The 18,305-nt window shown below is 42.0% G+C and overlaps 1 protein-coding gene across 5 annotated transcripts in view; it reads right to left on the bottom strand.

Annotated features, from left to right (window-relative positions):
- plekhf2 (pleckstrin homology domain containing, family F (with FYVE domain) member 2) overlaps positions 1-18,305 on the bottom strand; it is a 91,642-nt gene that overhangs the window by 48,279 nt on the left and 25,058 nt on the right. Inside the window, exon 2 of one of the 5 annotated variants that reach the window (XM_060920691.1) lies at positions 2,738-2,836. The exons of the other annotated variants lie outside the window; for them this stretch is intronic. The gene's annotated coding sequence lies outside the window, so the exon portion shown is untranslated. The remainder of the gene's footprint in view (positions 1-2,737; positions 2,837-18,305) is intronic. 5 annotated transcript variants of the gene reach the window in all.

The following is an 18,305-nucleotide window of genomic DNA, read 5'->3' as shown; positions in this document are numbered from 1 at the left end:
GGGAGACGGTAATGCCTTTTATCTATTTCTCTGATACCCCTTTTCCACCAAATCAGTTCCAGGGCTGGTTCGGGGCCAGTGCTGGTGCTGGTTCACAACTCGTTCAACTTGCGAGCCAGCTGAGAACCAGTGTGCTTTTCCATAGCTCGCGGTGCTAAGGGAAGCCACGTCATTACATTGCTGTATACTTCAGTTACGTCGTTACGTTGGCATAAACCTTGGCGCGAATATCGAAGCAAAAAAACACGGAAGAAGCAGCAACAACAATAATAATGGATGACTTTGCGTTTGTACAGCTGCTGCTTCTCGTCGCTTAAAAATGGCGATCTTTCGCGGTCTTGTTATTGTTGTTGGTCTTAACAACTCCGCCCCCCCACTGACGTAAGCGGTTCTTTCCTCTGGCCCAGCAGAGAGTTGGTGCTAGCCTGGAACCGGTTTTTCTGGCCCCAGAGCCAGTTCTTTGTCAGTGGAAACAGAAAACCCGGTTCCAAACTAAACACTGGCCCCGAACCAGCCCTGGAACTGCTTTGGAGGAAAAGGGGCATGTGTGAACAAGCAAAAACAGCACAAAAATTAACCATACTGAAGACAGATTAAGCCATGCTTGCAGGCTTTCGTCTAAACGGGGGAACAGGGGCGCTGCGCCCTCTTACTCTCGGCGTGCACCCCCTTACCGACTCCGTGAAAACATCCCAGCAACACTACGTGACAATGTGTCTGATCATCAAATACGTTATAATTGCTCCAAAAATATTCCAATCATAGTAGATACACCGCCAGACGGTGCAAAAACAATCCGAATTGGCGTTTTCCAGACTGAGGCGCCATGTTGTTTAGTTGTTTACTTGTCGCGGCTGCTCTCGCGAGATTTGACATGGGTTACATACAAGGTCAGCTGACTTGTAGAGCGAGATTTCTCGAGACTGAATGACCTTTCACCCACCGGCGTGGGAGCTTTTGACAGAAGTAGTTCGCGAGTTGTTTTTGTTGACACTTGGGCATTTAAAGATGTCATCCCGCGGCACGAAGCGGAAGAAAGCCAAAGACTGTCCGGGGCAGAAGAAGATTACTTCTTTCTTTTTCAATGTTGACAGACAATTTGTTACAATTTCCCTCTCAGATAGCCTCAGAATGTCCCATTGGAGCATTTTTCAAAGGCTTTGCACGGCGGGGGGGACAACCGGCACACACACACACACACACACACACACACACACACACCCGCTTCGCTCCCTCGCCATGGTGAGCACCCTCATACTAAATTTTTCTAGAAAAAAACCTGATGCTTGCATGAAAGACGGTGTCTGTCTGACCCCAGCTGTAAGTATCACGTGATGCGTGACACAAGGGGTCTGTAAACAGTACGCGTACCATACTACAGCAACGGGGGTATATAAAATAACTTGCAAAGCAGTAAATGAAACAGAGACTAAGAAAACAGCCAAGACATAATGGTGAATACGTAGTGATGGACGCTTTTACGAACTGAAATAAAAGCTCAAAAAGCCTAATTTTTGTGGTGCTAGTTCGTAATACATGCTCATTCCAACTTGCCTCGTTGGGCATGTTGGGGACATATCCCACTTGCCTGAATGCATGTTTCACTTGCCCCGGGCAATCGGGCAGTGCTTAATGTCGAGCCCTGACTTTAACAGAAAATGAGGGCGGATTAAAACGTTCTGTACAATATTAAAGATTTTACCACCTGATCAGTTTCTTCCAATTAGAGTTTGATCTAAATTTCAATACATGAAAACTCAGAAGTGTAATATACAGGGTTAGTCAAAATTATGTTCACGCTTAAATGATAGAACCCATTTATTCACAAAACATACATCATATGTGCAAGATGATTTACAGGATGGTCTCAACCTGTTCAACACAAAAACCAGCGAGCAACAGAACCATTTAATCCGTCACCCACGGTATACGTCTATCTGCAGGAGAAAAATAATCCATTTAAAGCATATATGCAGAGCCATGGCCTCACTTTCATTTATAAATGCCTTGAGACCTCAAGAAATGAGACAGGAATAGTTTTAAGCGTTAATAATAAATCTAATATAGTCATTTTTACAGTTAAAAGTGATTCATATAGGTAGCGGTCCGAGTGAATGACCTTGACATCTGTAACGTCACAGCAGGAAGTCTATCGGTCTCATCGCCATTTCCGCTATACTAAAACACACACATATATACATACACACATTTATTTATTTATTTATATATATATATATATATATATATATATATATATATATATATATATATATATATATATACATACATACATACACACACACACACACACAAATACATATATATAAAAAAATACACACACATATACATGTGTGGATTTTATATATATATATATATATATATATATATATATATATTAGGGTTGGGCGGTATTACGGTAAGAAGGTATCCCGAGGTATCCAAAAGTACCAAACGGTATCGGTCTCATTACCGTCATTTAAAAAAATATATATAATATCTAAATAAATATGGAGTACATGAGGTCATAATATAAAATAATAAATTGAAGATCATCCCGAATAACTGTGTGATCGTATTTTCACTAATTCTATCAATTTCCTAAAGAAGTTTTCATCGCGTGCAGGGTTGTTTATGTCGTTACCATGGCAACCCTGCGTGACATTTTGGAGTCTGACAGAAAGCTTCGCAAAAGACTGAGACCGGGGGTGTCATGGCTCAGATGGCTAAGGCACCGTACCATAAATCCGGGGACCCGGGTTCGATTCCGACCTGAGGTTATTTCCCGATCCCGTCTCTCTCTCCCCCGCTCATTTCCTGTCTCTCTATACCGTCCGATCTAAAAAAAAAAAAAAAGAGACTGAGACCGCGGTTGAAAGATGGCAAGTCAAGATAATGAGTTAGTGGCAAAAAAAAATACAACATCGGCAGTGTGGCAGTATTTTGGTTTCAAACCAAACGAAAAATCTAATATGTCCCCTAAGGCACACCATAGCCTGGGGTACTCCACTTCCACGAGATCTCTCCAATGAGTTGTGTTTTGAGTAGGTTACATGAGTAACAACAAGGTAAAATAATATAACGTATGACATTTGGGATGTGGGTAATAAACGTTTGAAATATCATCTACTGAAGAAACGGAAGAAAACATCGTAGCGTAAACTGTTCGGTTTCTGGTGGGAATTAGCAATGCGCTTGCTATCTTTGTTGGGTGTGTTAAACCGTATGGATTTAAGTGGAATAATTGTAAGGAGTTATGTGATCAAGACAACGTTTTAAGCAAGGTAAGGCCATTTGATTATTAATTTCCCCGCCATGGCATGACGTGGGCCCATATGATTTTGCCTTGTGCAGCTACCGCGCATTTGAATTAGGTTCGCCTCATTTGCGCTGAAGAATATGGTTTATCGCGCAGTCTAAACGGACTTGGGTGTTGGTTGATTCTTTTTCTTTTTTTTATTTCCCATGCTTGAAAGGGTATGATCCTGCTCATCGTGTACTTTTTTTTGATGGAGCAGGTGAAATAGTGCTGCAAATGGCGTTTCAACGCAGACATGTGTAAACGACAGTTGAATGCTATTTTGAAGATGAAGGAAGAGTTGCGTGATGCTTTGAAATATCTCTTAATCCATTCATCAACGCACAAAATTCGCTTTGCTGCTTAATCCATACCACAATGCACACAATTCGCTATGCTGCTTTTAAATAGTACATTTGAGGCATAGGCGCACGTTACACAGTAGGCCGAAACAAAATATTATTTTTTTCTTTTCTCGGTAATACCGTATACCCCGGGAAAACACAGACGGTTTAAAGGTAACAAAATTTGGATACCGCCCAACCCTAATATATATATATATATATATATATATATATATATATATATATATATATATATATATATATACACACACACACACACACACATATATATACATACACACACACATTAAATCCTAGATATAGAGTTGTTTACACACGAGGCCAGCAGACGTGTTAAATGCCACAGATCGGTGAGGATACTGAAACTCTGCCAACTGCCTGTAAATTTCCTCTCGCTCATTATTTTCCACGAGCTGTCAGTGAGTAAGCCTCTTCTCCACAATAAACTCTGATGGCCTATTCTGAAAAGCATTTTCTAATCTCGTCATCATTGCTCCTTTTTTTTAATTTCTGATGCAAATATTTCAAAAGTGGATTGTATAAGATTAATGTATTTTTCCGACAACATACTTCACCTCACTTGAAGCGTCCCTTTAAAGATCTCAAAATATTATATTTCTTACTTGTCCGACGCACCTTGAGACAACATGGATTGACCCTTTGAAACACAAATCAACGTGTGTATAACCCCGCTTAGACTTCGGTGTGAAAGGGGCATATGAAGGAGCCTGTAAGGAAAGTTTTGAGTCGAGTATGGAAGGCAGCATATGTCAGCACATTGCCGAGATACCACAGCGACTGGCTTCAAATGTGTCTTAAAGGAGATGGAATACCACTGGGGAAATACATAACAGATTATTTTTAAACAAACAATTACACATAACTCATGTTACACACACGCTAATCTGTGCCAAGGTTTTTCAAAGCCATCTTCTAACACACTAGCAGCTGATGCCCATTATTATAGGATATGTGGGGTAAAGGAGGGAGAATACATGCATACAGCCAGATAAAGACATCTAGGCAGCAATACATACATTTGATTCGAACATGACTTGTGGTCTTGCCGTCTCCAAACTCCTCTGCCTCAGTAGGCAGCAATTCAGCATTAAAATCGTGTATCATAGCTACAGCTCTGCTCCTGTGCCAGGACACACTGCCATATCTCTACATCAAGCGTGCGCCATTGCTTGCGTTTTCGGTGGTGGTGGTGGTTATAAATAAATAAATAAATAAAATACACTTGGCCTTTGTTTACTCATACAGCTTCCTGATTAGATTGAGCAGAGATAATTTTCTAGATTAAAACCAAGCCTATTTTAAGTCTCAGTAACCAGGCATGTGTGTACCAAGCACAGAGAGAAAAATATGGAATAAAAGGGAATAAAATCCACTTGAGAGGAATATAAAGGCTCTGGAAATTCTTCAGCAAAATGAAACGATTAACAGATTTTTAGCAGATACTGAAATTGGGCTATTTAACAGTTATTCCACGAAACCGAGTCATACATGAGCTGATAGCCAAGGAGGCGCGTAGCATTTTGAAAAAAAAAATTGTTTTATTCTATCCACATTCACTGGATTTTGAGAAACTGAGCATTTTTATTTTTTGCAAATTTGATAAATTAAAAAAAAAAAAAAAAAAAAAAAAGACCTCCTGTGGATGTTCTATCAGTCTGTGGTCGCCAGTGTCCTGTTTTACACCGTGGTGTGCTGGGGGGGGCAGCACATCCAAGAAGGACACATCCAGGCTGGACAAACTGATCAGGCGGGCCGGCTCTGTGGTCGGCATGAAGCTGGACTCTCTGGTGACGGTGGCAGAGAAGAGGACTATGGACAAACTACTGAACATCATGGACGATGCCAGTCACCCTCTGCACACCGTCATCAGCAACCAGAGGAGCCTGTTCAGTGACAGAATGCTCCTTCCCAAGTGCAGGATGAACAGACTCAAAAACTCCTTTGTCCCTCACGCCATCAGACTGTACAACTCCTCTCTGGAGGGGAGGAGGGGTAACAGGAGGACAGAGGACGGGAAGGAGCAGTAGCCTAGCCTAACAATAAGCAATACCGGACAATGTGCAATATAAAGTGCAATATCTCTCTTTCTATTTCTTTTCTCTGTTTATCTGTAATGATGCTGCTGGAATCTTAATTTCCCTGAGGGAACCCTCCCAAAGGGATCAATAAAGTTTTATCTAATCTAATTAAAAAAAAAAAAAAAAAAAACTTTATACAAAACGTCCGACAAAATAATTTCCGCTTAGGCAGACTTCTTAAAAACCTATCGATGGCTGCACAAAGTGACTAGTGGGTTTTTTTTTTTTGTAGAAAGTACTGTTTTTCTGTCGTGCCGAGGTATAGAACAACCTTAGACATTTATTTAATTCTTCTTATGACATTTCATTTATGTCATTTTCAAACCTCTCTGAGCTTCTGAACCACTCTTTAAAAAAATTTTAAATAAATAATAATAATAAAATAATAATAATAATAATAAAAATTTCATGCTTAAAGATGAATGTAAACAAACCGGTGAAATGACCGTAGCAGTTTATGAAAAAATGCTATAATAATAATAAAAAATTCTTGGAGGGGAAACACACGATATGTTATCATGAAATATTTTCATTCCATATTTTATTGCTTTTTTGTTTGTTTGTTTTTGGGGGGGTTCTTCAAGTAGAGTTTTTATTTCGTCCTCAGTTGGTTCAGCAACACGCTCCACCATTTTGTTTTTCTCTACTCATAGTATATGAGCTGATATCCTAGTAATAGACTAGCCAATCAGAGCACATGATTGCTTATATCCAGTGAATATGCATAGAATAAAATGCAACATAACAAAAACATGACATGAGGATGACCAGTGACACCCCAATACATTTGACTAATCCAAGCAAGAGTCGGTTTTCACTTCATCGGAAAATGATATAACGTTTCACATCATTACAACACATCCCTTATTAACTAACCACGCAGCACATAAAACATGAAGAAACAGTAGTAAGAGAGTAAAACCATTTTGAAAACAAGTTGAGACAGCTATCTTGCAAAAGGTATTCACTGGTATACAGGTGGAACAAAACAAGATCCAAAATAAAAAATAAAAATAAAAAACCCACGCATCTAATTGGCGGACTGCCTGTGAGTAAGAACCACTCACCTGCTGTAACATGGGTCTTATTACAATGCGGCAATTATTTCTCTCAATCCCATTAGAAACTTGTTCAGCTACACTCTGATCAAATAAGTTAACTGCCAAGAAGTGTCAGGTGCATCAAAACTGCACAAAACAAATGGCACCTAGCATACATACACTCACCAAGCACTTTATTAGGAACACTACTAATCCTGCATACAGCCTCCATTTTCTCCCCAAACAGCCTCACTACTCCATAGCATGGATTCACAGATGATGAAACCATTCCTTTGAGATTATGGTCCAGGTTGACATGATTGCATCACACAATTCCTGCACATTTTTCAGGTGTGAATCTCCCGTTCTACCATGTCCCAAAGGTGTTCTATCGGATTCAGATTCAGTGACTGGGAAGGCCGCTGAAGAACACTGAACTCGTTTGTTTTGTGACATGGTGCAGTATCGTCATGCTGGCAGTAGATTTTAGAAGACAGATCAATTGTAGCCATGAAGGGATGCACACGGTCAGCAACAATACTCAGAAAGGCTGTGCCATTCAAGTGATGATCGGTATTAATGGCCCAAAGTGAACAAGAAAACATTCCCCACACCATTACACCACCCCCACCAGCCTGGACTGTTGACACAAGGCAGGTTGGGTTCATGGATTCATGCTGTTGATGCCAAATCTTGACCCTACCACCTGTGCCTCAGCAGATGTTGAGGTTCATCAGACCAGACTAAGGCTACGTTTACATTACGTCGAATCAGCGGATCATCAGATTAATGTTCTTAAAACGATTCGCGTTTACACTAAAACCGTTAGCCGTGCACATAGCAACGCCAATACACGGATACGCTCGGCTCCGCAGGCATCCTGCGCTCCAAATCACTCCGCCCTGAACAGCGAGTGCCCTCTGGAGGGTGCGCACTCCGGCCCTGCGCAGCTCACAGAGCGCGCGAGTGAAGTGAACAAGCTGTGATTCGGGACTGAGCCGCTGTGTGTGTGATCCCAGTGCATATCACTTACTACTTGCAAGTGGAAGGATGGCAAGCCTAAAGACAATCATAACTACACAGTGGGCAGTATTTGCATCAGTATTTGCAGTATTTTCATACTTTTATACTCTTTAATGAAAGGTGATACAAGGCGGAAGTCCGCGCCGTTTTTCAGCAGTCGCGTCACATGACCAACGCCAGCGAATCAGGAAGGTGGATGTCACAGTGACGTTGTCCAATGAGACGCCAGCTAGAGCTCAGCACAGCGTATTCTGAATGTTTACACAGCACCGGAGCTGACACGATCTGGATTGAATACGTGGACGCTGGCGGATTCCCGTTTCCTGGCTTTTCCAGGGGGTTTAATGTAAACGGACAGTGCATCCGCGAAGAAAACGAGACAGATACGGTCTAATGTAAACGTAGCCTAAGTTTTTCCAGTCTTTAACTGTCCAGCTTCGGGGAGCCTGTGCCCACTGCAGCCTCAGCTTTCTGTTCTTAGCTGACAGAAGTGGAACCTGACATGGTCTTCTGCTGTTGTAGCTCATCTGCCTCAAGGTTCAGCATGATGTGTATTCGGACATGGTTTTCTGGTCACTGTAGTTGTACAGTGTGGTTATACTGTAGCCTTTCTGCCAACTCAAACCAGTCTGGCCATTCTCCACTGATCTCACTCATTAAAAAAAAATATTCATGAGCAGTTGTAAAAATACTCAACTTTGTCATTCTTTCACATACACAATAAACAGAAGAATGAAATGTCGCTCTCAATGGACCAAGGTGCTTAGATGGTGCAAAAAAAGTATCACAACAAACAAACAATCCAGCCCGGCTGGCACCACTAATCACGTCATGGTCAAAATTAATGAGATCACATGTTTCCCCCATTCAGATGGGTGATGTGAACATTAACTGAAGCTACTTGCTTATATCAGGCTTTCGTCTAAACGGGGGAACAGGGGCGCTGCGCCCTCTTACTCTCGGCGTGCGCCCCCTTACCGACTCCGTGAAAACATCCCAGCAACACTACGTGACAATGTGTCTGATCATCAAATACGTTATAATTGCTCCAAAAATATTCCAATCATAGTAGATACACAGCCAGACGGTGCAAAAACAATCTGAATTGGCGGTTTCCAGACTGAGGCGCCATGTTGTTTAGTTGTTTACTTGTCGCGGCTGCTCTCGCGAGATTTGACATGGGTTACATACAAGGTCAGCTGACTTGTAGCGCGAGATTTCTCGAGACTGAATGACCTTTCACCCACCGGCGCAGGAGCTTTTGACAGAAGTAGTTCGCGAGTTGTTTTTGTTGACACTTGGGCATTTAAAGATGTCATCCCGCGGCACGAAGCGGAAGAAAGCCAAAGACTGTCCGGGGCAGAAGAAGATTAGGCCAAATTTAAAAAAAAAAAAAAAAAAAAAAAAAAAAAGTGTGTTTCCGGTAACCCGACCGATCGAGAATTTCCGCGTCGAAATTGCCGACTGTAAAGTTTTTATTACAAATTTCCCTCGATATTTTAGTGTAAGCGGCGTTAGTTTGTCATAATTTTTTGTTTCAACGCATTCAAGTTGTGAAAGAAACGATAAAAAGTAAAATGTTTCGCCACTTCTATCAGCCCTCCTCCATAAACTGAGCCGAGCCGCCATTTTGAATCCTCATTCAAGGTTGTAATGCAAATTGCTTCCTTTTCAGTATACAAGTGCACTTCCATGGCAGGGAAAAACACTACATTTTGCTGCCTATGTAGTCCCCTATTTATACAAATAGGAGTCATTCAGGATTCAGCCATGTTTTTTGCTCAACCCAAGTTCTACAGTAGGCTTGGCTAGGCCGTCTGCTTTTAATGGAAGTAGCCTAGCCAAGGACGTTATTTTCACGTTATTTCTTGATAAGGTGTTTTCACGTTATTACATGAAAATATCATGAAATATCGCTTCCATAGATCATAACTCGAACTCTCGCGATATTTTTTTTATTCATTTAAAGATTTAAAATACTTATTTTATGATGTGTGGTATAAAGGATTCTGTGCCAAAATACTATTTTGTAAGATGTTTACTTGTGTTAATTTTTTCGAACAAAATAAAAAAAAATTAAGAAAAAAAAAAAAACCTTTCCTACCTACCGACCTTATTTTAGTATTTCATGTTACCGGAAACACACTTTTTTTTGGCCTTACTTCTTTTTCAATGTTGACAGACAATTTGTTACAATTTCCCTCTCAGATAGCCTCAGAATGTCCCATTGGAGCATTTTTCAAAGGCTTTGCACGGCGGGGGGGAGGAGGGGGGGGGACAACCGGCACCATCCCCCCCCCCGCTTCGCTCCCTCGCCATGGTGAGCGCCCTCATACTAAATTTTTCTAGAAAAAACCCTGTATATCCTGTATAACTTTATGCATTGCACAACTGGCTTATTAGATAACAGCATCAGGGATGCAAATGGCGCGCCTTTTGGCAGATGCCACCTTTTTCACGGCTGTCTGTGGGACTTGTGTGAATCGCGCAGATCCGATGAGTTCTTTTGTTTGGGGGGGGGGGCGTTCGAGTGCGCACGTAAAGCCAATTGGCTGCGTGCCATTATCTGCTGCTGGCTGCACTTCACTGCACACGCAAGGATTTCCATCAGTCCAACGCAAGTTACGTAATTGGCTTTACATGCGCAGCTTTCTGATTTACTGTTTTCTTCTCATACTTGTACTTCCTATGTTTCATGGACTGCAACGGCATTTGCTAATTTAGTAATTTTAATACAGAATTTACTTTGATGAAATTATAATCAGACACTCCAACGCCCGCCCACCCCAAAAAAAACTCATCGGATCTGCGCGATTCACACAAGTCCCCCAGACAGCTGGGAAAAAGGCGGCATCCGCCAAAAGGCGCGCCGTTTGCATCCCTGCAGCATGTATGCATAAGAGCCCTTTTACACAGCATGTTCAAGGCAGAAATCTTACACTTTTATTTCACCTCGCGTTCAGCATAAAACGTTGGAACATGGAATGAACAGTCTGCATTATTCCACCTCTGAGCCGGAATGACTGGCATAGTCAGGCTGTTAAGGTGAGAAATTGTTCACTTCGTGATAGAAGCATGAAATTTGGCACACTAGCTCAAGCTGGTGTATATAATAATTCTAGATATGTGGGCATTTCAAATTCGGCTTCTAAACCCTGGAATACGCATGTGCAAAATCGACCCAACATGAAAACGAGGCTAAACAAATTTTCTTTTGTTTTCAAGGTATGAGATTGCTTACAAAAAAAAAAAAAAAAAACCCACACACTGATTGAATATCTACCTCACAAATGGAGAATTTCTTGTTCTCAAAAGATACCACGTGATTAGTCACATGACACAGAGCTACAGTATTAAGTAAATAAAAAGGCTGCCGGGCGGCACGGTGGTGTAGTGGTTAGCGCTGTCGCCTCACAGCAAGAAGGTCCTGGGTTCGAGCCCCGTGGCCGGCGAGGGCCTTTCTGTGCGGAGTTTGCATGTTCTCCCCGTGTCCGCGTGGGTTTCCTCCGGGTGCTCCGGTTTCCTCCACAGTCCAAAGACATGCAGGTTAGGTTAACTGGTGACTCTAAATTGAGCGTAGGTGTGAATGTGAGTGTGAATGGTTGTCTGTGTCTATGTGTCAGCCCTGTGATGACCTGGCGACTTGTCCAGGGTGTACCCCGCCTTTCGCCCGTAGTCAGCTGGGATAGGCTCCAGCTTGCCTGCGACCCTGTAGAACAGGATAAAGCGGCTACAGATAATGAGATGAGATGAGAAAAGGCTGCCAGAAGAGCATTTTTGCAGTTCAAAGTTTGAGCTGTTAATCTAGATTCATATGATCATGTGATATCAAAATATTGAAAAAATACCTCTCGTCATTACTGATTACAATCCCTGCCACAGAAGCATAAAGAAAATTTGTTTAGCCTCGCTTTCATGTTGGGTCGATTTTGCACATGCGTATTCCAGGGTTTAGAAGTGGAATTTGAAATGCCCACATATCTAGAATTATTATATACATCAACTTGAGCTAGTGTGCCAAATTTCATGCTTCTATCACAAAAGGAACAATTCCATTTTTTTTTTTTTTTTTTTGTTGCTTAACAGCCGGACTAGCAGCGAGAGAGGTGAAATTGACGTCCGTGTAAAAGGGACAGCCGGCATGGCAGAACAGGGGCGTGATGTTTTTGACATCAATAATCTTAACATTCTACTTTCCAAAACCAGCACGAATTCAAATGTCTCCATCTACAGCATCTGAGGTCCACGCACCTTTCGACATCAAACCGCCTCCTACTTCTCTTCATTTCCTCAACATATTTCTGATCCACAAACATGTTTGCACAAGTCTCTCTACTCCTCTCTTCCTCATCACCTCTCTCTCTTTGCTCTGACAGACTCTCCTCCCCCCCAAAAAAAAGAAAAAGTTGGCTCAGGTAAAGGACACAAACTTGTTTTGTTTTTTTTTTATATGTAGAGGCTGTTACTGCCCTTAAATATGAATTATTTAACAGAAGTGATTAAATGTTACATATTTCAGTTATTCTATTTTTTATTTATTGCATTGCCTGTTTGCACCGTGGGTCAGAGAGGACTGAAATTTCATCTGTGCTGTATGTCAAGCATGCATAGCATATTTGACAATAAAGTTGACTTGATATGATACTCAGCTAATTTGCTTATGCTCATCACGTCTGGTCTCACCTCTGGTTGCGGAACACCAACTCGCAATATGAAAACACACACTGAACTTCCTGTTGGCTTTATTTGGTTCAGTGTAAATAACTACCAATCAGAGAACAATGAATGAATGCAAACCTTTTGCAGTTGGTGACCTCTTTAACAGCAAGATAAATTTCACAGAGCCCTCAGTACTAATTTAACCTACTTCAAGTGCATTATTTAAGTGTGCACAATTTTGCCTACTTTCTAGACCAGAGGTTGTCAAACTTCTCAGGCTATGCATCAAACCAAATTTCCCCAAGTACCACTTCCCACTGCAGATACCAACATGTTAAGTCCATCTCTGACTATTGTTACAACCACCATCACCAACAAGGGCACTCGGTAGAGTCCATACCTCCACCAAGCCACATAACATCAAAATCACTTGATGTGAGGGTAATACTAAAGCTTCACACCAAGTTTCATAAAAATATGTTCACTACTTTGAGTTAGGTTAGGAACAGACCAAAAAAAAAAAAAAAACCAGATGGGAGGTAGGGATGGCGAAAACTAAAAAAAAATCTTGGCCGACCACCGAGCCTCATTAGCCGGTTAAAGTCGGTTAACCTACGAGTTTAAAATTCTAGAATTGGAATTATTACAGGGATGTAAACGGCGCGCCTTTTGGCGGATGCCGCCCTCTCCACGGCTGAATCGCGCAGATCCGACCTTCCTTTCCCAAGGGGGGGGGTCGGAGCATCCGACCACAACTTCATCAAAGCAAATTCTGCATATAAGCAAATGCCGCCACAGTCCACGAAACACAGGAAGTACAAGCATGAGAAGAAAACAGCAAATCAGAAAGCCGCGCACGCCTGCGCCGAAGCCGCGCAAAATTTAATGTGCGCAGCTTCCGCGCAAACGCGCGCAGCCCCCCGATCCACTGCCCTCCTCCCACACCCCCCACGCCTCATGGACTGCAACGGCACCCGTCTATTTAGTAATTTTAATACAGAATCCACCTTGAAATTACAATCAGACACTCCAACGAGTGCAATAACGATCTGCAATAACATGCATTGTTGGCTACAGACCAAAACATACTTTCAGAATGCACTGGCCAAGGCAGGACTAAACTCCATGTGCCTTCTAATAATAATTAAAAAAAACAAAACAAAACAAAAAAAAAGTAATTTGTAAGCTAAAAAGCCTGTGTCTACACTTTTCTTTCGCCGAGTGGCAGCTGGGCGGGACATGACTGAATGGGTGTTTCTGATTTGTCAGCTGTCGTCCTTACACCGCATGGCGTGCCCCAAGCGTTTACAACACAGAATTCCAGGTTCTCCGCTTCAAAATCGGAAGCTTCAAAACGATTGTTTTTTTTTTTTTAACCGACAACCAAAAAAAAATTAACCGGTTGACGTTGATTCGGTCAACGGTTAACATCCCTAATGGGAGGCAAAAACAACCATCTCCAATAAAGCTGGCAGAGGTGGAAATAATGACACATACTGTTTTAGTCAGACAGATGAACCTGTTTGGATCAGCTTAGTCAATTAGTTAAAGTCAATGACTGAGGAGTCTGAATCCGACTGTTACCCCTTTTCCACCAAATCAGTTCTAGGGCTGGTTCGGGGCCAGTGCTGGTGCTGGTTCACAACTCATTCAACTTGCGAGCCAGCTGAGAACCAGTTTGCTTTTCCATAGCTCGTGGTGCTAAGGGAAGCCACGTCATTACGTCGCTGTATACGTCAGTTACGTCGCTACGTTTGCATAAACCTTGGCACGAATATTGAAGCAAAAACAACACGGAAGAAGCAGCAGCAGCAACAACAACAACAATAATAAATGACTTCGCGCTTGTACAGCTGCTGCTTCTCGTCGCTTAAAAATGGCAATCTTTCACGGTCTTGTTATTGTTGTTGGTCTTAACAACTCCGCCTCCCCGACGGAAGTGGTTCTTTCCTCTGGCCCAGCAAAGAGTTGGTGCTAGCCTGGAACCGGTTTTTCTGGCCCCAGAGCCAGTTCTTTGTCAGTGGAAACAGAAAACCCGGTTCCAAACTAAGCACTGGCCCTGAACCAGCCCTGGAACTGCTTTGGTGGAAAAGGGGCATGTGTCAAAGTGTTTACTGTTTAGCTAATGTTAACGTCTCCAGTTCATGCTATGTCGAACGCAGAATCACAGCACCCTTCAGGGCTAAGCAAAGGAAAAATTTATTTCTAAAATATTTTAACACCTAATTTTTACATTATTGTAATATATGTAATAACGTGTCTGCAAAAATAAATAAATAAATAAATAAATGGATTAATGAATGAATGAAGAGGAGGGGGGAGAACTACACTAAATTAAGACTTGGGCCAGTTGATATTAGGACATTCAGGAAGGCTCGTGTCCCACAGTTTGGGAATCGCTGCTCTAGAGGCATTTATTCCTGAACTTTCTACTGGCAGAACACATTATGTTCAAGATGTTATTTATAAGCCTACTTGTTTATTAAATGTTTGGATTAAACCCACTCAAATCAGGGGATCAACCAAACAGGAAAATAACATCCATCCATCTATCATCTGTAGTCGCTTATCCTGTACAGGGTCGCAGGCAAGCTGGAGCCTATCCCAGCTGACTACGGGCGAGAGGCGGGGTACACCCTGGACAAGTCGCCAGGTCATCACAGGGCTGACACATAGAGACAAACATTCATATTCACACCTACGGTCAATTCAGAGCCACCAGTTAGCCTAACCTGCATGTCTTTGGACTGTGGGGGAAACCGGAGCACCCGGAGGAAACCCACACAGACACAGGGAGAACATGCAAACTCCGCACAGAAAGGCCCCCATTGGCCACAGGGCTTGAACCCAGGACCTTCTTGCTGTGAGGCAACAGCGCTAACCACTACACCACCGTGCCGCCCCAAGGAAAAAAAAACCCCTCCTCAATTGTAAATAAATTTCATAGTAGCAGGTGGTAATTTCCACCACTGTTACTAAATAATAATAATAATAATAATAATAATAATAATAATAACAACAGATCCCTTAGCTATGCTCACAGACCCTGGGTTTCCTCAATCCCACTGGTTTAAATAATGCGCCCTACAACACGGAAAAATAATGCCATGAGCATGCTCTGGAACAGCACTGCAGTATTCTTAACCAAAATATCAGGAAGACAAAAAAGGCATTTCTAAATAAAGTAATGCTCGGGCTCAACTTTGCGACAACAGATTTAGATAAAGTATGCTTCTGCACGTACAGTCATACTATGTGCAAGACACACACACACACACATCCTGCTGAACTAAACCAACATCGAGATAAGGTCTACTTTTGCATTTCACATATCAAAACAGGTTGTGAGGTGACAGTTATGAAACACCTCACGTCTTGTACTCCATGTTGGAGGATATAAAGCTAAAGCGTCACTGCTCCTTTACTTTGCTGTTTTATTAAAATCACTGCCATGCGGGTTCAACTCGGGTCGCAGCTCCTTAAAACCGGAGTTTGACACAGAGGCACGTAGAAACGAGAGCTCTTAGAAGCCTAGAAGCCTTCTGCACTTTGAGAAACACTGAAGTCATTCATTTAAAAGGGCTTTACTATAGCTACATAGTATAATGATAACATCTACTGTTGGTTTACAGAGAATATGCTAGTTTATAAGCATTACAAATAGTTTAATGCACTACCAGTCCACCAAATGGCAAGTTGCACATGTATACGTCAGGGGCGTAAGGATGCAGCATATCGTATTGTATCGTTTATTATTATACATACAGGACACTTTTTCAATGGAATAAAAACATGTATTCTATTCCTTTCTAGCGGATTTCATTCATTTGGTTTGATCGCATGCAATATTGTTAGCATATCGCTTATCCTATGTGTATTATGTCACTCTACCCAATGGAGAATGAGCATTGAATATGGTTTACGGTTGTCAAGACAACATGACGTCACACGTCGGAACTGATGCGACTATGCAATGAGAGTTTTCTGCTGCGCATGCACAGAAGCATTTCTTTGTTCGCCGGTGGCACCATCGAATGTGTATATATAAATGATGAGAATAACAACAGCTTTTTTAAATGCTATATCAGATATACAGTATTCCATTCAGCTAGCATGATATTGAACTCGTCTTTGACTTGTTCAGTATCATGCTAGCTGAATGGAATATATCTGATATACCACTCAAAGCCAGCCAATATTATTTAAATATGAGGCTATCGATTCGATATGTCTGCACACTGAACAATACTGCATGTTCAACTGGCCACATAGTCATAAAACACTGCTTATATGACGGATATTAAGAAACATTCAAACTTAAATCAAGTCTACAAACTCACCTTCATATATTTAAAAAAAAAAATAATCATCTTCCTCTTTATCTCATATCAGGAAGGGCTACGAAGATTTAATCTCATTCATCTCATCTCATTATCTCTAGCCGCTTTATCCTTCTACAGGGTCGCAGGCAAGCTGGAGCCTATCCCAGCTGACTACGGGCGAAAGGCGGGGTACACCCTGGACAAGTCGCCAGGTCATCACAGGGCTGACACATAGACACAGACAACCATTCACACTCACATTCACACCTACGCTCAATTTAGAGTCACCAGTTAACCTAACCTGCATGTCTTTGGACTGTGGGGGAAACCGGAGCACCCGGAGGAAACCCACGCAGGCACGGGGAGAACATGCAAACTCCACACAGAAAGGCCCTCGCCGGCCCCGGGGCTCGAACCCAGGACCTTCTTGCTGTGAGGCGACAGCGCTAACCACTACACCACCGTGCCGCCACGAAGATTTAAAATTTAGAAAATAAATAAAGCTTCTCCAACGCATGCTGCTTTGCACTAATCAATATGCTAGCATTTTAGCTCAAGAAAAACACCAATGGCTACAATCAACAGCAAGCAGAAACTAAAAGATTCCCCCAAAGCTTGAAAGCATATACGCAGAGCCATGGCCTCACTTTCGTTTATAAACGCCTTGAGACCTCAAGAATGGCACAGGAATAGTTTTAAGCGTTAACAATAAATCTAATATAGTCATTTTTATGATTAAAGTGACTTACATAGGTAGCGGTCTGAGTGAATGACCTTGACATCCGTAACGTCACAACAGGAAGTCTATCGGTCTCATCGCCATTTCCGCTATACTAAAACACAGAGCTGCCTGCAACTCCGATCCTCCATTTTGAGCTAATTTATCACCACGCCACATAGATGTGCTGCTGCACCCGCCAGCAACATGACAGAAGGTGGATTTACGTTGCATTCACGGCCCAAGAATGTTCAAATTGCAAAGATTACGAGAAGTTCACAGGCACATCGGGCACCTACGAAGTGTTCTCTCCTCTGCTCTGAACATTTTACTGAAGACTCGTACGAGACCTCTGATCTGTTGAGGAGCGTTGGCTATAAGCCCGTATTGAAAGAGGGTGCAGTACCAGCAATTAAAGAAAACAAGAAAAAAAAAAATTTATATATTTATATATATATATATATATATATATATATATATATATATATATATATATATATATATATATTTTTTTTTTTTTTTTTAAAGGAAAAATCAGTTGCACCAGTTCTCCCAGAGCGTGAGCTGAGGGTTGTTGCTAAAACCCGGGACGGAACGGTACATGACATATCGCTCGGGCAGTGACCTCCCCACGGTTGTTGCTAAAACCGGTGACGTTCCGTTCCGTCCCGGGTTTTAGTAATTGCCTGAGCCGAGCAGTAACAGCGGAGTACTCAGTATGGACAAAATAGAGAATGAGTGGAGCAGCCGTCTGATTTCTCTGCTGGATATTGCTGCCATCTCA

Source organism: Neoarius graeffei, chromosome 5, assembly GCF_027579695.1.
Source record: "Neoarius graeffei isolate fNeoGra1 chromosome 5, fNeoGra1.pri, whole genome shotgun sequence".
NCBI lineage: Eukaryota > Metazoa > Chordata > Actinopteri > Siluriformes > Ariidae > Neoarius > Neoarius graeffei.
Note: the sequence above shows the minus strand (reverse complement) of the source record. Positions and strands in the feature narration are given on the sequence as shown.